Source organism: Stegostoma tigrinum, unplaced genomic scaffold, assembly GCF_030684315.1.
Source record: "Stegostoma tigrinum isolate sSteTig4 unplaced genomic scaffold, sSteTig4.hap1 scaffold_73, whole genome shotgun sequence".
Lineage (NCBI taxonomy): Eukaryota > Metazoa > Chordata > Chondrichthyes > Orectolobiformes > Stegostomatidae > Stegostoma > Stegostoma tigrinum.
The window spans coordinates 1,342,566-1,358,417 of record NW_026728674.1 but is presented as its reverse complement, the minus strand read 5'-3'; the positions used below and the strand labels follow the sequence as shown (position 1 = coordinate 1,358,417).

General features: G+C 56.3%; 1 long non-coding RNA gene across 5 annotated transcripts in view; it reads left to right on the top strand.

Moving 5' to 3' along the window:
• The first annotated feature begins 10,482 nt into the window (after nucleotides 1–10,482).
• Nucleotides 10,483–15,852, top strand: part of LOC132209237 (uncharacterized) — a 77,011-nt gene continuing 71,641 nt past the window's right edge. For 3 of the 5 annotated variants that reach the window (XR_009445333.1, XR_009445332.1, XR_009445331.1), the window contains exons 1-2: nucleotides 10,483–10,662; nucleotides 15,023–15,159. This is a non-coding gene — a long non-coding RNA (uncharacterized LOC132209237). The remainder of the gene's footprint in view (nucleotides 10,663–15,022; nucleotides 15,160–15,852) is intronic. The other 2 variants (XR_009445329.1, XR_009445330.1) reach the window with 2 other exon arrangements.

The window sequence follows — 15,852 nt, the reverse complement described above, 5'->3', positions numbered from 1 at the left end:
ACCCCTCAATTTAAAGCTATTCTTTCACCCTTCAATTTAAAGCGAGAGCAGAACTGCACTCAGTCCTTCAGCTGGGGCCTAACCAAACTCCTGCACAGCTCTTCAGCCATTTGCTTTCCTAACTGTCCCTTTAAGCTGCCATGCCATGTTCAGCAATCTCTGCACAAGCACCCCAAGATAACACCATTGCTCTGACCTTCCTGGTGTCCTGGCATCCATTGAAAGATTCCTTGCCATGTTAGTTCTTCCAAATTGCATTACCATACACTTATCAGTGTTAACACTCCATCTACCACTGACCTGCCCATTTGACCAATGTATAACTTTGGATTGAACTTGCTGTATTTTCCTGGACCCCACGAGCTTTTACCTTCTTTGCCAGGCTCCCATGTGAGACCCTGTCCAAGTCTTTGCTGAAATCTGTTTTCACTGCATCAATTCCCATCTACACACTCCGTCACCTCTTTGAAAGGATCATCTAGGTTTGTGAGGCATGACCTCCCTCTGACAAAGCTATGCTGACCGTTGCTGATCAAACCCCGCTTCTTTCCAAGGAAATTAAGCCTGCCGTTCAGAATATTCTCCAATATTTTCCTATCTACTGATGTGATACTCTCCAGACTGTAATACTCTGCTTTATGTTTGTCATGCATTTTGATAAGCGGAACTATGTTACTTGTTCTCCAGGTAATTCTTCTGATTTTAAATTCACCGGATCACCTTACATGTCCCCAGTCTCTGTTAATTCTGCTCAGGAATTGTGTGCCGAAATGCTCCTTCTCACATGTAAAAGGTGATGTGAATTTCTTGTTTAACACCTGACAATTGCTGTCCAGTTCAAACCATACATTTGCCTCTTCATCCCTCATGAGACCTGGTTTTCCCTGGATTTTCTCTTTCGCTCTGAGACACTTGTAGAAGATTTTGAGATTCTCCCTGATCCTAATCCTGGTCACCAGCGTTCTGTTGCCCTCTATTTGTTCTCTTAATTGCTATGACAAGATCCCCCTGCACACCATACATCATCATCATGGTGGTTTCTCGCGGATGACAGTCTCCCACTCTCAGGCTGAATCTCCGGGTGGCTGTCCAGACCGATGCAGCTACCGTAGGCTCTGTTGCACTTGGGGCAGAAGGCGGTCTTGGGAAGGAGTGAGGGGGTTGTTGATGTAGCTGCATGGCTTCCGCTGCTTCCAAATCAAGCCTCGAGGTGTTGATGCCTTCCCAGGTGCTCCTCAGGCGTCGGACCGTCTTCGGCCGGTGATTCTCGGTGTCTGCAGGAATGTTGCACTTCACCGTTGAGGCCTTGAGTTTATCACCGAGTGCTTCCTCTGCACATCTGGGTCTCGCCTGCTGTTTTGAAGCTGGGATTAGAACATGCGGGGAGTCTCGTGTCAGTCATACAGATGAAGTGTCCAGCCCATTGTGGCTGATCGAGGATGGTCAGTGCCTCAGTGCTGGGGATGTTGGCCTGGTTGACATTAGTGTGTCTACAGGGACTCTGTTGATTTATTCCCTTGATAACTGTTATACACCTCCCTTTTCCTTCTTATCTGATCCAAGAACAAAGAAAATTACAGCCCAGGAACAGGCCCTTCGACCCTCGAATCCTACGCCAATTGAGATCCTCTGTCTAAACCTGTCGTCTATTTTGTCAGGGTCTTTGCTCCCTGCCCATCCATGTACCTGTCCAGGTACATCTCAAAAGACCCTATCGTGTCTGCGTCTTCAAGCTCTGCTGGCAACGCATTCCAGGCACCCACCACCCTCTTCCTCAGGAACTTCCCTTGCATATCTCCTTGAAACTTTCCTCCTCTCGGTTTGAACTCATGACCCCTTGTAATTGAGTCAATAACTCTGGGGGAAAAAGCTTCTTGCTATCCACCTTGTCTGTATCCCTCATGATTTTGTAGCCCTCAATCAGGTTCCCCCCTCAATCTCCGTCTTTCTCATGAAAATAATCCGAATCTACTCAACCTCTCTTCATAGCTAGCACCCTCCATACCAGGCAACATCCTGGTTAACCTCCTCTGCACCCTCTCCAAAGCATCCACATTCTTTTGGTAATGAGGTGGCCAGAACTGTACGGAGTACTCCAAGTGTGGCCGAACCAAAGTCTTATACAACTGCAAAATGACCTGCCAACACTTGTACTCGATACCCCGTCCGATGAAGGAAAGCACACCATATGCCTTCTTAACCACTCTGTTGACCTGCATTGCCAACTTCATGGAACAATGGACCTGAACACCCAGATCTCCCTGAACATAAATTTTCAGGGAGAGGGGGAAGGCAGATTGAAGATGGACAGAGGGGAAGATAGGTGCAGAGGAGACAGACGAGCAATAAGGAAGGAGAGGAGCAAATATGAAGGAAGGCTAGCTAGTCATATTAGAAATCACAGTGAAAGCTTCTTTCAATACATAAGAAACAAACATGAGGCAAAAGTAGACACTGGGCCGCTCCAAATTGATGCTGGAAGGCTAGTGATGGGAGATAAGGAAGTAGCTGAAGGACTTAATAAGTACTTTGTGTCAGTCTTCACAGTGGAAGACATGAGTAGTATGCTAACAATTAGGGAGAGTCAGGGGGCAAAGTTGAGCATGGTAGGCATTACAAAAGAGCAAGTGCTGGAAAAGCTAAAAAGTCTAAAAATTGCTAAATCTCCTGGCCCCGATGGGCTACATCCTAGAGTTCTGAGGAAGGTGGCTGAGGAAATAGCAGAGGCTTTGGATGTGATCTTTCAAAAGTCCCAGATGATTAGAAAATTGCTGTTGTAACCCCCTTGTTTAAGAAAGGATCAAGGCAAAAGATGGAAAATTACAGGCCAATTAACCTGACCTCGGTAGTTGATAAAATTCTTGAATCATTGTCAAGGATGAGATTTTGAAATTCCTGGAAGTGCAGGGTCAGATTAGAACAAGTCAGCATGGATTTAGTAAGGGGAGGTCGTGCCTGCCAAACCTGTTAGAATTCTTTGAAGAGGTAACAAGTATGTTAGACCGGGGAAACCCAGTAAATGTTGTCTATCTAGACTTCCAAAAGGCCTTTCATAAGTGTCTCACAGGAGGCTGCTGAGCAAGGTGAGGGCCCATGGTGTTTGAGATGAGCTACTGGCTTGGATTGAGGATTGGCTGTCTGATAGAAGGCAGAGAGTTGGGATAAAAGGCTGTTTTTCGGAATGGCAACCAGTGACGATTGGTGTCGCAGGTTTCGGTGTCGGGGCCGCAGCTGTTCACCTTACGTATTGATGATCTGGATGAAGGGACTGGGGTCATTCTGGCGAAGTTTTCCGATGATACGAAGATAGGTGGACAGGCAGGTAGTACTGAGGAGGTGGAGGGGCGGCAGAAAGAGTTAGACAGTTTAGGAGAGTGGTCCAGGAAATGACTGATGAAATTCAATGTGAGTAAATGTGGGGTTTTGCACTTTGGTAAGAAGAATACAGGCATGGACTATTTTCTAAATGGTGAGAAAATTCGTAAAGCTCAAGTACAAAGGAATCTAGAAGTGTTGGTCCAGGATTCTCTAAAGGTTAACTTGCAGGTAAAGTCCGTAATTAAGAAAGTGAATGTAATGTTGTCCTTTATCGCAAGAGGGTTGGAATATAAAAGCAGCGATGTGCTTCTGAGGCTTTATAAAGCTCTAGTTAAGCTCCATTTAGAATACCGTGTCCAATTTTGAGCCCCACAGCTCAGAAAGGACATACTAGCCCTGGAGCGTGTCCAGCGGAGATTCACACGGAATATCCCTGAAGTGGTAGGTTTGACATACGATGAACGGCTAAGGATCCTGGGATTGTCCTCATCAGAGTTTCGAAGGGTGAGGGGAGATCTAATAGAAACTTACAACATAATGTCTGCCTTGGAAGGGGTGGACGCTAGGAAGTTGTTTCCGTGAGGCCGGGAGACCAGGACCCATGGGCACAGCCTTAAAATTAGAGGGGGTAAATTTCAAATGGAAATGAGATGACATTTGTAAAGCCAGAGAGTGGCGGGCTTGTGGAAATCATTGCCACGGAGTGCAGTCGGGGCCAGGACGTTGGATGCCTTCAAGGCAGAGATTGACAAATTCTTGATCTCACGAGGAATCAAGGGCAACGGGGAGAGTTCAGGGAAGTGGAGTTGAAATGCCCCTGAGCCATGATTTAAATGGTGGAGTGGACTTGATGGGCCGAATGGCCCTACTTCCACTCCGATGTCTTCTGGTCTTAAGTAAAGGGGCGGACATGAAGCCAGTAGAGGTGAGTGTGGGTGTGGAGGTAGGGAGGGGATAGGTCAGTCTGGGGAGGACGGACAGGTCAAGGGGGCGGGAAGAGGTCAGTCGGTAGGGAATGGGGGTTTGGCTTGAGCTGGGAGGAAGGGAATCGGTAAGAGGAAGAACAGATTAGGGGACGAGCTGGGCTGGTTTTGGGATGCAGTGGTGGAAGGGGAGATTTTGGAGCTTGTGAAATCCACGTTGATACCATTGGTCTGCAGAGCTCCCAAGGCTCAGTTAAGGAAGGACAATAAACACTGGTCAGTCAGTCATACATCCAGCAAAAAAAGTTTATTTTTTTCAAAAATAGGATGCATCTGTTAATCAAGTGGCAAAGCATTATCGAGTTTTGAGAAGATTTGTAGCTCAGGGTTGAGGTTCTGGATGTAAGATTGCTCACTGAGCTGGAAGGTTAGTTTGCAGACGTTTCGGCACCATTCCAGGTAAAATCATCAGTGAGCATCCGGAGTTAGGTCCCGCCTTCTCTTTAAGTGTTCCGGTTTCCTTGGGTTGGTGATGTCATTTCCGGTTCCTTTTCTCAGAGGATGGGAGATGGATTTGGCGCCAACGTGTTCTCCCGAGTGTAGTCTGTGTGTGGCATGAACTGCCAGAGGAGTGACAGAGGCTGTTATACTCACAGTATTTAGAAGTCACCTGCAGGGACACATGAATAGGAAGGGGCTGGAGGGATATGGGCTACAGGCTGGCAAACAGAACTAGTCAGTTACGGTATCTGGTCGGCCTGGAGGAGTTGGACTGAAGAGTCTGTTTCCCTGCTGTACAACTCGACGACTGTCTCTCTCTCTCCCATTTTCTCCAAACCCACCCCCCGCCACACACACACAATCTCTGTCTCTCCATCTCTCTGTGTGTGCCTCACTCTATGTCTCTGTCTCTCTCTGTCGTCTTGTCTCTGCCACCTCGCTGTGCACTTCTGTCTCTCTCCTCTCTCCGCTTTCACTCTGTCTCTTTGGTCTCTGTGTGCGCCCCTCCCTATCTCTCGTCTTGTATCTGGCTCCGTCTGTGTGTGCTCCTGCCGTTCTCTCTCCCCTGTCTCCTTGTCTCTCCGTCTCTCCCTGTGAACCTCTCTCTGTCCCCTCTCCCCCGCCCCTCTGTCTCTCTCTTCCTCTCTATCCGAGCCTCTCCACCCGCTCAGCAGGGAGCGTTGTGAGTTTTTTGAACGAAGTTTAAAAATCTCTATTTAAACCCAACCCATCCGCAATCAGACTGCATTTCTAATCCCCTCTCTCTCTCTCACTCACACACACACACACACACACACACAGAGAGTCTGTCTCTTTCTCCCTCTCAGTCAATCCCCTTCCTCTCCTGTTCCGACTCATGCCTTCCCCCCCCCCTCCCTCGGCGACGAGTCCGCTGTCTGGATCCCTTTTCCCGGGAGGGTTCTGAGGACCCAGCTGTTCGGCAACGGGGATCATCGCACCACGCTCCCGTACCCCTACAACCTCCTGTTCTCCAGCGGCCTCCAGCATGACCACCGGGCTGGGAGCAGGCATCCGGGCTGCTGGAGCGCTCGCTGCTCAGTGGCTCGGCCCTGTGCCGGGAGCGGGGATCCGAGGGGGGAGAAGGCCTCTTCGCCCGGCGCCTGGGCACAGCTGCCTGGCACTGAGCCCGCGCTCCCCGAGCACCCGGCCGCAGGTCCGCGACGCCTTCCGTAGCTGAGCAGCCGACAACTATCTCCCACTGCAAGGTAAGCTGGGGGTGGTGGTTTGGGGTGAAGGGAGGATTGGGGACATGAGCACGGTCCCTGTTTCACATCCTGCGCCGCTCCTATCCCAAAGCGAGGGGTTGGGAATGGATGTTTTGGGGGTGAGAATTCCCCTCCCCGGGTGAGGGGAAGGCTGGGGACATTGGGAGGGTGTCTATTATCCAGCCTTGCGCGGGTTTCCGTAGCCGACCAGCCTGCAGCTCTCGTACTACATGGTAAAGGGAAGGAGGCGGATGGGATGGGGTCGGGGTTGGAGGATTGCCGTCCTGGAAGTGATTGGACATGGGGAGAGTCACTATTGTACAGCCCAGTGACTGAGTGGCCTACAGCTACTGCAAAAGTGTCGGATTAGGAGAGGGGTGTTGTAGGGAGGTTTGGGGTCACGGGCAGCGCCGCTTTCTGCAGCCGAACAGCCATCGCCACAAGATTGGATGGGAGGGGGTGTTTTTGGAGCGAAGGGATGCCACCTCCCCCTGCCGCTGTGGGAAGTAGGATCTTTATCGCACAGCCCTCCGTAGTCGAATAGCACCCCGGCGACAAGGTGAGAAGACAGGAGGGGCTCCCGGGGATGAGGGAAGGACACAACCACTGTCAGTATAAGGTTAGGGGGTGATCATACCCCTTCCTGGGGCTGAGGGGAGCTCCTGATGCCCTGCGCCAAGCGAACAGCCAAGATGGAGCCGCAGCTCTCCGACCTCAAGGGGACCCTGTCTCAGAGGCTGGAGCATTTCTAGCTGGAGCTCTGAGGGAAAGGGTCATCGCACCCAAAACGCTACCTCGGGACTTTTTCTTCACAGATGCTGAGCATTTCCAGCAACTTGTGTTTGCATTTCTACCCGGAGGTGGGTTTGTGGAGAGACACCATGGGACGGGAATGGGTGTGGGGTTTGATGGGGCAGTCACAGAGACTGTCGAGAGAGAGAGAGGCAACCCCTGCGTCAGGGTTTGGAAAATCTCCGGCATTTCTTCATTTCTCTCTCAGCCGAAGGCGCTGCGTGCTTTGGTTTCCTTTCCTCTTGTACTCTCTCCCCCTGTGAATAAAGCCAGAGTGAGTTTGTGGGCGGAGAGAGAGAGAGAAGGGACAGAAAGATGGAAATAAGGGAACATGACAAGGGAGTGAAATTAGAGCCAGCAGAGGTGAGAGAGGGGGAGAGAATCAGAGGGAGGGAGGAAGAGCAAGAAAACACAAACAAAGGAGAATGGGGGGTAACAAGGTGTTGATGTGGATGAACACAGCAGGACAAGCAGCATCAGAGGCTCAGGGAAGCTGATGTCAGAGATGATGGGAACTGCAGATGCTGGAGAATCCAAGATAATAAAATGTGAGGCTGGATGAACACAGCAGACCAAGCAGCATCTCAGGAGCACAAAAGCTGACGTTTCGGGCCTAGACCCTTCATCAGAGAGGGGGACGGGGTGAGGGTTCTGGAATAAATAGGGAGAGAGGAGGAGGCGGACCGAAGATGGAGAGAAAAGAAGATAGGTGGAGAGAGTATAGGTTGGGAGGTAGGGAGGGGATAGGTCAGTCCCGGGAAGACGGACAGGTCAAGGAGGTGGGATAAGGTTAGTAGATAGATGGGGGTGCGGCTTGGGGTGGGAGGAAGGGATGGGTGAGAGGAAGAACAGGTTAGGGAGGCAGAGACAGGTTGGACTGGTTTTGGGATGCAGTGGGTGGAGGGGAAGAGCTGGGCTGGTTGTGTGGTGCAGTGGGGGGAGGGGAAGAACTGGGCTGGTTTAGGGATGCGGTGGGGGAAGGGGAGATTTTGAAACTGGTGAAGTCCACATTGATACCATTAGGCTGCAGGGTTCCCAGGCGGAATATGAGTTGCTGTTCCTGCAACCTTCGGGTGGCTGGTATCATTGTGGCACTGCAGGAGGCCCATGATGGACATGTCATCTAAAGAATGGGAGGGGGAGTGGAAATGGTTTGCGACTGGGAGGTGCAGTTGTTTGTTGCGAACTGAGCGGAGGTGTTCTGCAAAGTGGTCCCCAAGCCTCTGCTTGGTTTCCCCAATGTAGAGGAAGCCACACCGGGTACAGTGGATGCAGTATACCACATTGGCAGATGTGCAGGTGGACCTCTGCTTAATGTGGAATGTCATCTTGGGGCCTGGGATAGGGGTGAGGGAGGTGGTGTGGGGGCAAGTGTAGCATTTCCTGCGGTTGCAGGGGAAGGTGCCGGGTGTGGTGGGGTTGGAGGGCAGTGTGGAGCGAACAAGGGAGTCATGGAGAGAGTGGTCTCTCCGGAAGGCAGACAGGGGTGGGGATGGAAAAATGTCTTGGGTGGCAGGGTCGGATTGTAGATGGCGGAAGTGTTGGAGGATGATGCGTTGTATCCGGAGGTTGGTGGGGTGGTGTGTGAGAACGAGGGGTATTCATCTTTGGGCGGTTGTGGCGGGGGCGGGGTGTGAGGGATGTGTTGCGGGAAATACGGGAGACGCGGTCACGGGCGTTCTCGATCACTGTGGGGGGAAAGTTGCGCTCCTTGAAGAACTTGGACATCTGGGATGTGCGGGAGTGGAATGTCTTATTGTGGGAGCAGATGCGGCGGAGGCGGAGGAATTGGGAATATGGGATGGAATTTTTGCAGGAGGGTGGGTGGGAGGAGGTGTATTCTAGGTAGCTGTGGGAGTCGGTGGGCTTGAAATGGACATCAGTTACAAGCTATCAGAGATAATGGGAACTGCAGATGCTGGAGATTCCAAGATAATAAAATGTGAGGCTGGATGAACACAGCAGGCCAAGCAGCATCTCAGGAGCACAAAAGGTTTCCAACCTGTCTCTGCCTCCCTAACCGGTTCTTCCTCTCACCCATCCCTTCCTCCCACCCCAAGCCGCACCCCCAGCTACCTACTAACCTCATCCCACCTCCTTGACCTGTCCGTCTTCCCTGGACTGACCTATCCCCTCCCTACCTCCCCACCTACACCCTCTCCACCTATCTTCTTTACTCTCCATCTTCGGTCCGCCTCCCCCTCTCTCCCTATTTATTCCAGTTCCCTCCCCCCATCCCCCTCTCTGATGAAGGGTCTAGGCCCGAAACGTCAGCTTTTGTGCTCCTGAGATGCTGCTTGGCCTGCTGTGTTCATCCAGCCTCACATTTTATTATCAGTTACAAGCTGGTTGCCTGAGATGGAGACTGAGAGGTCCAGGAAGGTGAGGGATGTGCTGGAGATGGCCCAGGTGAACTGAAGGTTGGGGTGGAAGGTGTTGGTGAAGTGGATGAACTGTTCGAGCTCCTCTGGGGAGCAAGAGGCGGCGCCGATACAGTCATCAGTGTACCGGAGGAAGCGGTGGGGTTTGGGTCCTGTGTAGGTGCGGAAGAGGGACTGTTCCACGTAACCTACAAAGAGGCAGGCATAGCTGGGGCCCATGCGGGTGCCCATGGCCACCCCCTTAGTCTGTAGGAAGTGGGAGGAGTCAAAAGAGAAGTTGTTGAGGGTGAGGACGAGTTCGGCTAGGCCGATGAGGGTGTCGGGGGAGGGGGACTGGTCGGGCCTGCGGGACAGGAAGAAGCGGAGGGCCTGGAGGCCATCTGCATGCAGAATGCAGGTGTATAGGGACTGGACGTCCATGGTGAAGATGAGGTGTTGGGGGCCAGGGAATTTGACATCCTGGAGGAGGTGGAGGGCGTGGGTGGTGTCACGGACGTAGGTAGGGAGTTCCTGGACTAAAGGGGAGAAAATGGAGTCCAGATAGGTGGAGATGAGTTCGGTGGGGCAGGAACAGGCTGAGACGATGGGTCGACCAGGGCAGGCAGGTTTGTGGATTTTGGGAAGGAGATAGAAACGGGCCATGCGGGGTTGGGGAACAATGAGGTTGGAGGCTGTGGGTGGGAGGTCCCCAGAGGTGATGAGGTCATGAATGGTGTTGGAGATGATGGTTTGGTGCTCGGGTGTGGGGTCATGAGCGAGGGGGCAGTAGGAGGTGGTGTCGGAGCGTTGGCGTCCGGCCTCGTCGATGTAGAGGTCAGTGCGCCATACTACCACTACGCCACCGTTGTCTGCGGGTTTGATGGTGAGGTTGGGGTTGGAGCGGAGGGCTGCCCGTTCTTCAGGGGAGATGTTGGAGTGGGTGAGAGGGGTGAAGAGATTGAGGCGGTTAATGTCTCGACGGCAGTTGGAGATGAAGAGGTCGAGGGAGGTTAGGAGGCCTGGGGGTGGTGTCCAGGAGGAGGACTTGTGTTGGAAGAGGGTGAAGGGGTCAGTGGAGGGAGTTTTAGGCTCCCGGTTGAAGAAGTAGGCGTGGATGCGAAGATGGCGGAAAAACTGCTCTATGTCCAATCGTGACTGGTATTGGTTGATTTGTGGTTGTAGGGGGACAAAGGTGAGCCCCCTACTGAGGACTGACCGTTCGTCCTCAGTCAGTGGGAGGTCTGGGGAGACGGTGAACATGTGGCAGGGCTCAGTGTGGCTGTCTCCTCTGGGGTTGCTGGCTCTGGAGGCTGTGGGCGGAGCGATGAGGTCGTCGGCCGTGGGCGGGGTTCCGTCGGCAGTTGGAGTATCGGGGGAGGCGGCAGCAGCTGCGGTGAGGGTGGTGTGTGAGGTGTTGTATCTGTGGAAGTGGAGGTGGTGAGTGCAGCAGCGGTTCCGGAAGTGGTGTGGCCGGCGGAGGCGGATGTGACGTCATCGGTGGGGTCTCCGGCCGTGTCTTCATGGTCAATGGCGGCGGGGCAGGTACAGACTCGGGATTTGGGAGGCGCAGGAATCCTCTTGTGGGTGGCAGGGGCCCGTGAGTTGGTTGTACTTACGATTTTTGGTGTCCAGTAAAGCTGAGTGGAACTGGGTGTTCAGTCTGTGGAACCTGCGGCGGATAAAAAACAGCAGGGGTCCTTTGCAGGTCTGGGAGAGGGAGGCTCTGAGCTGGGGCAGGCTGGATTGCAGTGTGTGGAGGTGCCGGCGCATGGCTGCGAGTGTCTGTTTCAGGAGTCGCAGGGAGAAACGCTTATCTCGGGTCTGAATATTCTGGGTGTCGAGGTGATGTCAGCCTGTCTGCTGTGTTCATTTCCCTTCCTCCTTACGCCCCCACCTCGTCCTGCTCCTTCCCCCCCCACCTCGTCCTGCTCCCTTCCCCCCCCCCCGTCCTGCTCCCTTCCCCCCCCCCCCGTCCTGCTCCCTTCCCCCCCCCCTCGTCCTGCTCCCTTCCCCCCCCCCTCGTCCTGCTCCCTTCCCCCCCCCCCCCTCGTCCTGCTCCCTTCCCCCCCCCCCCTCGTCCTGCTCCCTTCCCCCCCCCTCGTCCTGCTCCCTTCCCCCCCCCCTCGTCCTGCTCCCTTCCCCCCCCCTCGTCCTGCTCCCTTCCCCCCCCCTCGTCCTGCTCCCTTCCCCCCCCCTCGTCCTGCTCCCTTCCCCCCCCCTCGTCCTGCTCCCTTCCCCCCCCCTCGTCCTGCTCCCTTCCCCCCCCCTCGTCCTGCTCCCTTCCCCCCCCCTCGTCCTGCTCCCTTCCCCCCCCCTCGTCCTGCTCCCTTCCCCCCCCCTCGTCCTGCTCCCTTCCCCCCCCCTCGTCCTGCTCCCTTCCCCCCCCCCTCGTCCTGCTCCCTTCCCCCCCCCTCGTCCTGCTCCCTTCCCCCCCCTCGTCCTGCTCCCTTCCCCCCCCCTCGTCCTGCTCCCTTCCCCCCCCCTCGTCCTGCTCCCTTCCCCCCCCCTCGTCCTGCTCCCTTCCCCCCCCCTCGTCCTGCTCCCTTCCCCCCCCCTCGTCCTGCTCCCTTCCCCCCCCCTCGTCCTGCTCCCTTCCCCCCCCCTCGTCCTGCTCCCTTCCCCCCCCCTCGTCCTGCTCCCTTCCCCCCCCCTCGTCCTGCTCCCTTCCCCCCCCCTCGTCCTGCTCCCTTCCCCCCCCCTCGTCCTGCTCCCTTCCCCCCCCCTCGTCCTGCTCCCTTCCCCCCCCCTCGTCCTGCTCCCTTCCCCCCCCCTCGTCCTGCTCCCTTCCCCCCCCCTCGTCCTGCTCCCTTCCCCCCCCCTCGTCCTGCTCCCTTCCCCCCCCCTCGTCCTGCTCCCTTCCCCCCCCCTCGTCCTGCTCCCTTCCCCCCCCCTCGTCCTGCTCCCTTCCCCCCCCCTCGTCCTGCTCCCTTCCCCCCCCCTCGTCCTGCTCCCTTCCCCCCCCCTCGTCCTGCTCCCTTCCCCCCCCCTCGTCCTGCTCCCTTCCCCCCCCCTCGTCCTGCTCCCTTCCCCCCCCCTCGTCCTGCTCCCTTCCCCCCCCCTCGTCCTGCTCCCTTCCCCCCCCCTCGTCCTGCTCCCTTCCCCCCCCCTCGTCCTGCTCCCTTCCCCCCCCCTCGTCCTGCTCCCTTCCCCCCCCCTCGTCCTGCTCCCTTCCCCCCCCCTCGTCCTGCTCCCTTCCCCCCCCCTCGTCCTGCTCCCTTCCCCCCCCCTCGTCCTGCTCCCTTCCCCCCCCCTCGTCCTGCTCCCTTCCCCCCCCCTCGTCCTGCTCCCTTCCCCCCCCCTCGTCCTGCTCCCTTCCCCCCCCCTCGTCCTGCTCCCTTCCCCCCCCCTCGTCCTGCTCCCTTCCCCCCCCCTCGTCCTGCTCCCTTCCCCCCCCCTCGTCCTGCTCCCTTCCCCCCCCCTCGTCCTGCTCCCTTCCCCCCCCCTCGTCCTGCTCCCTTCCCCCCCCCTCGTCCTGCTCCCCCCCCCCTCGTCCTGCTCCCTTCCCCCCCCCTCGTCCTGCTCCCTTCCCCCCCCCTCGTCCTGCTCCCTTCCCCCCCCCTCGTCCTGCTCCCTTCCCCCCCCCTCGTCCTGCTCCCTTCCCCCCCCCTCGTCCTGCTCCCTTCCCCCCCCCTCGTCCTGCTCCCTTCCCCCCCCCTCGTCCTGCTCCCTTCCCCCCCCCTCGTCCTGCTCCCTTCCCCCCCCCTCGTCCTGCTCCCTTCCCCCCCCCTCGTCCTGCTCCCTTCCCCCCCCCTCGTCCTGCTCCCTTCCCCCCCCCTCGTCCTGCTCCCTTCCCCCCCCCTCGTCCTGCTCCCTTCCCCCCCCCTCGTCCTGCTCCCTTCCCCCCCCCTCGTCCTGCTCCCTTCCCCCCCCCTCGTCCTGCTCCCTTCCCCCCCCCTCGTCCTGCTCCCTTCCCCCCCCCTCGTCCTGCTCCCTTCCCCCCCCCTCGTCCTGCTCCCTTCCCCCCCCTCGTCCTGCTCCCTTCCCCCCCCCTCGTCCTGCTCCCTTCCCCCCCCCTCGTCCTGCTCCCTTCCCCCCCCCTCGTCCTGCTCCCTTCCCCCCCCCTCGTCCTGCTCCCTTCCCCCCCCCTCGTCCTGCTCCCTTCCCCCCCCCTCGTCCTGCTCCCTTCCCCCCCCCTCGTCCTGCTCCCTTCCCCCCCCCCTCGTCCTGCTCCCTTCCCCCCCCCTCGTCCTGCTCCCTTCCCCCCCCCTCGTCCTGCTCCCTTCCCCCCCCCTCGTCCTGCTCCCTTCCCCCCCCCTCGTCCTGCTCCCTTCCCCCCCCCTCGTCCTGCTCCCTTCCCCCCCCCTCGTCCTGCTCCCTTCCCCCCCCCTCGTCCTGCTCCCTTCCCCCCCCCTCGTCCTGCTCCCTTCCCCCCCCCTCGTCCTGCTCCCTTCCCCCCCCCTCGTCCTGCTCCCTTCCCCCCCCCTCGTCCTGCTCCCTTCCCCCCCCCTCGTCCTGCTCCCTTCCCCCCCCCTCGTCCTGCTCCCTTCCCCCCCCCTCGTCCTGCTCCCTTCCCCCCCCCCTCGTCCTGCTCCCTTCCCCCCCCCTCGTCCTGCTCCCTTCCCCCCCCCTCGTCCTGCTCCCTTCCCCCCCCCTCGTCCTGCTCCCTTCCCCCCCCCTCGTCCTGCTCCCTTCCCCCCCCCTCGTCCTGCTCCCTTCCCCCCCCCTCGTCCTGCTCCCTTCCCCCCCCCTCGTCCTGCTCCCTTCCCCCCCCCTCGTCCTGCTCCCTTCCCCCCCCCTCGTCCTGCTCCCTTCCCCCCCCCTCGTCCTGCTCCCTTCCCCCCCCCTCGTCCTGCTCCCTTCCCCCCCCCTCGTCCTGCTCCCTTCCCCCCCCCTCGTCCTGCTCCCTTCCCCCCCCCTCGTCCTGCTCCCTTCCCCCCCCCTCGTCCTGCTCCCTTCCCCCCCCCTCGTCCTGCTCCCTTCCCCCCCCCTCGTCCTGCTCCCTTCCCCCCCCCTCGTCCTGCTCCCTTCCCCCCCCCTCGTCCTGCTCCCTTCCCCCCCCCTCGTCCTGCTCCCTTCCCCCCCCCTCGTCCTGCTCCCTTCCCCCCCCCTCGTCCTGCTCCCTTCCCCCCCCCTCGTCCTGCTCCCTTCCCCCCCCCCTCGTCCTGCTCCCTTCCCCCCCCCTCGTCCTGCTCCCTTCCCCCCCCCCCGTCCTGCTCCCTTCCCCCCCCCCCGTCCTGCTCCCTTCCCCCCCCCCCGTCCTGCTCCCTTCCCCCCCCCCCGTCCTGCTCCCTTCCCCCCCCCCCGTCCTGCTCCCTTCTCCCCCCCCTCGTGCGGCTCCCTTCTCCCCCCCCTCGTGCGGCTCCCTTCTCCCCCCCTGTATTGATCTCATCTTTGACTCAATACAAAAAACCAAAAAAATGAAACCCAATGAGATGAATTTTGGATCAGTAATTATACATGGCATAATTGGACAAAAAATGCACTGTTGTTAAAATAATTAGCAATTCAACCAGAAAGGCCACTAATGTGAATCATTTGAAATTACTTAATTGTATAGTTTTAGTATTTGACCACAAGATGGAGAATTCTGTTCAGGTGATGCTGTAGCTAGAAGATAGAAAGATGATAGAAATGTTTGGAGAGATATCGGCCAAGCACAGGCAGGTGGAACTAGTTGAGTTTGGGATTGTGATCAGCATAGACTGGTTGGACCAAAGGATCTTTTTTCATGCTGTATGACTCTATGAAACTCAAGCTTAATTGTTCGAAACTCACATTCAGACATATCTAACCTTTATCATAATCTTACAGAAAGATAGCGACTTTATCCCTCAGAATTGCAGACTCTTTAATTTTACATCCTCAAAGACATTTAGCAGCGATAGCATGGATTATAGAGTGAGTTGAGTAGATTGGTTCATTATTAATTCTTAACTAAATTTGATTTATTTTACATTTTTAGACAACATCAGGTGAAGATGTGCGTGATTTTAGCAAGGTGCTGAAAAATAAGTTCAGATCAAAGAAATACTTTGCCAAACATCCTCGCTTGGGTTATTTACCAGTACAAACAGTTCTAGAAGGCGAGAACCTTGAGACGTAAGTTTATTGATGTGCGATTTACTAATGTATCAATGCCCATTTGGGAGTTGACAAATATTGCAGCATTATTCATTCTGCAGCTTAGCAGGAGAGTGAGGTTGTCCATTTGCGCATATGTCAGAAGTACACAATACAAAAACAAGGGGGGCTTAACTGATATCATTGGTCCTCTCGCCTTCAAAACAGTGTAGTTCCTCAGAGAGTACATTTGCTGAGGACTTGTTGATACTGTCACTAACGTGCAACCTTCCTTGATATCTTTCTCTGTCCTCCAGTTCTGTCTTTAAAAACTACAATCAATTACTCTCTCCTGAAAAGAACCTTTGGCTGAACATAGAACAAAGAACAGTACAGGCCCTTCGGCCCACGATGTTGTGCCGTCCTATTATCCCATTAAGATCAAACTACCCTGCATACCCTTCATTTTACTGTCCTTCATGTGCCTATCCAAGAGTCGCTTAAAAGCCTCTAAATGTATCTGACTCCATTACCACTGCCAGCAGCGCATTCCACACACCCGCCACTCTCTGTGTAAAGAACTTAGGTCTGACATCTCCCCTGTTCCTTCCTCCAGTCACCTTAAAATTTCTCCCCCTCGTGATAGTCATTTCTGCTCTGGGAAAAAATCTCTGACTATCCACTCCAGCTATGCCTCTCATCATCTTGTATACCTCTATCAAGTCACCTCTC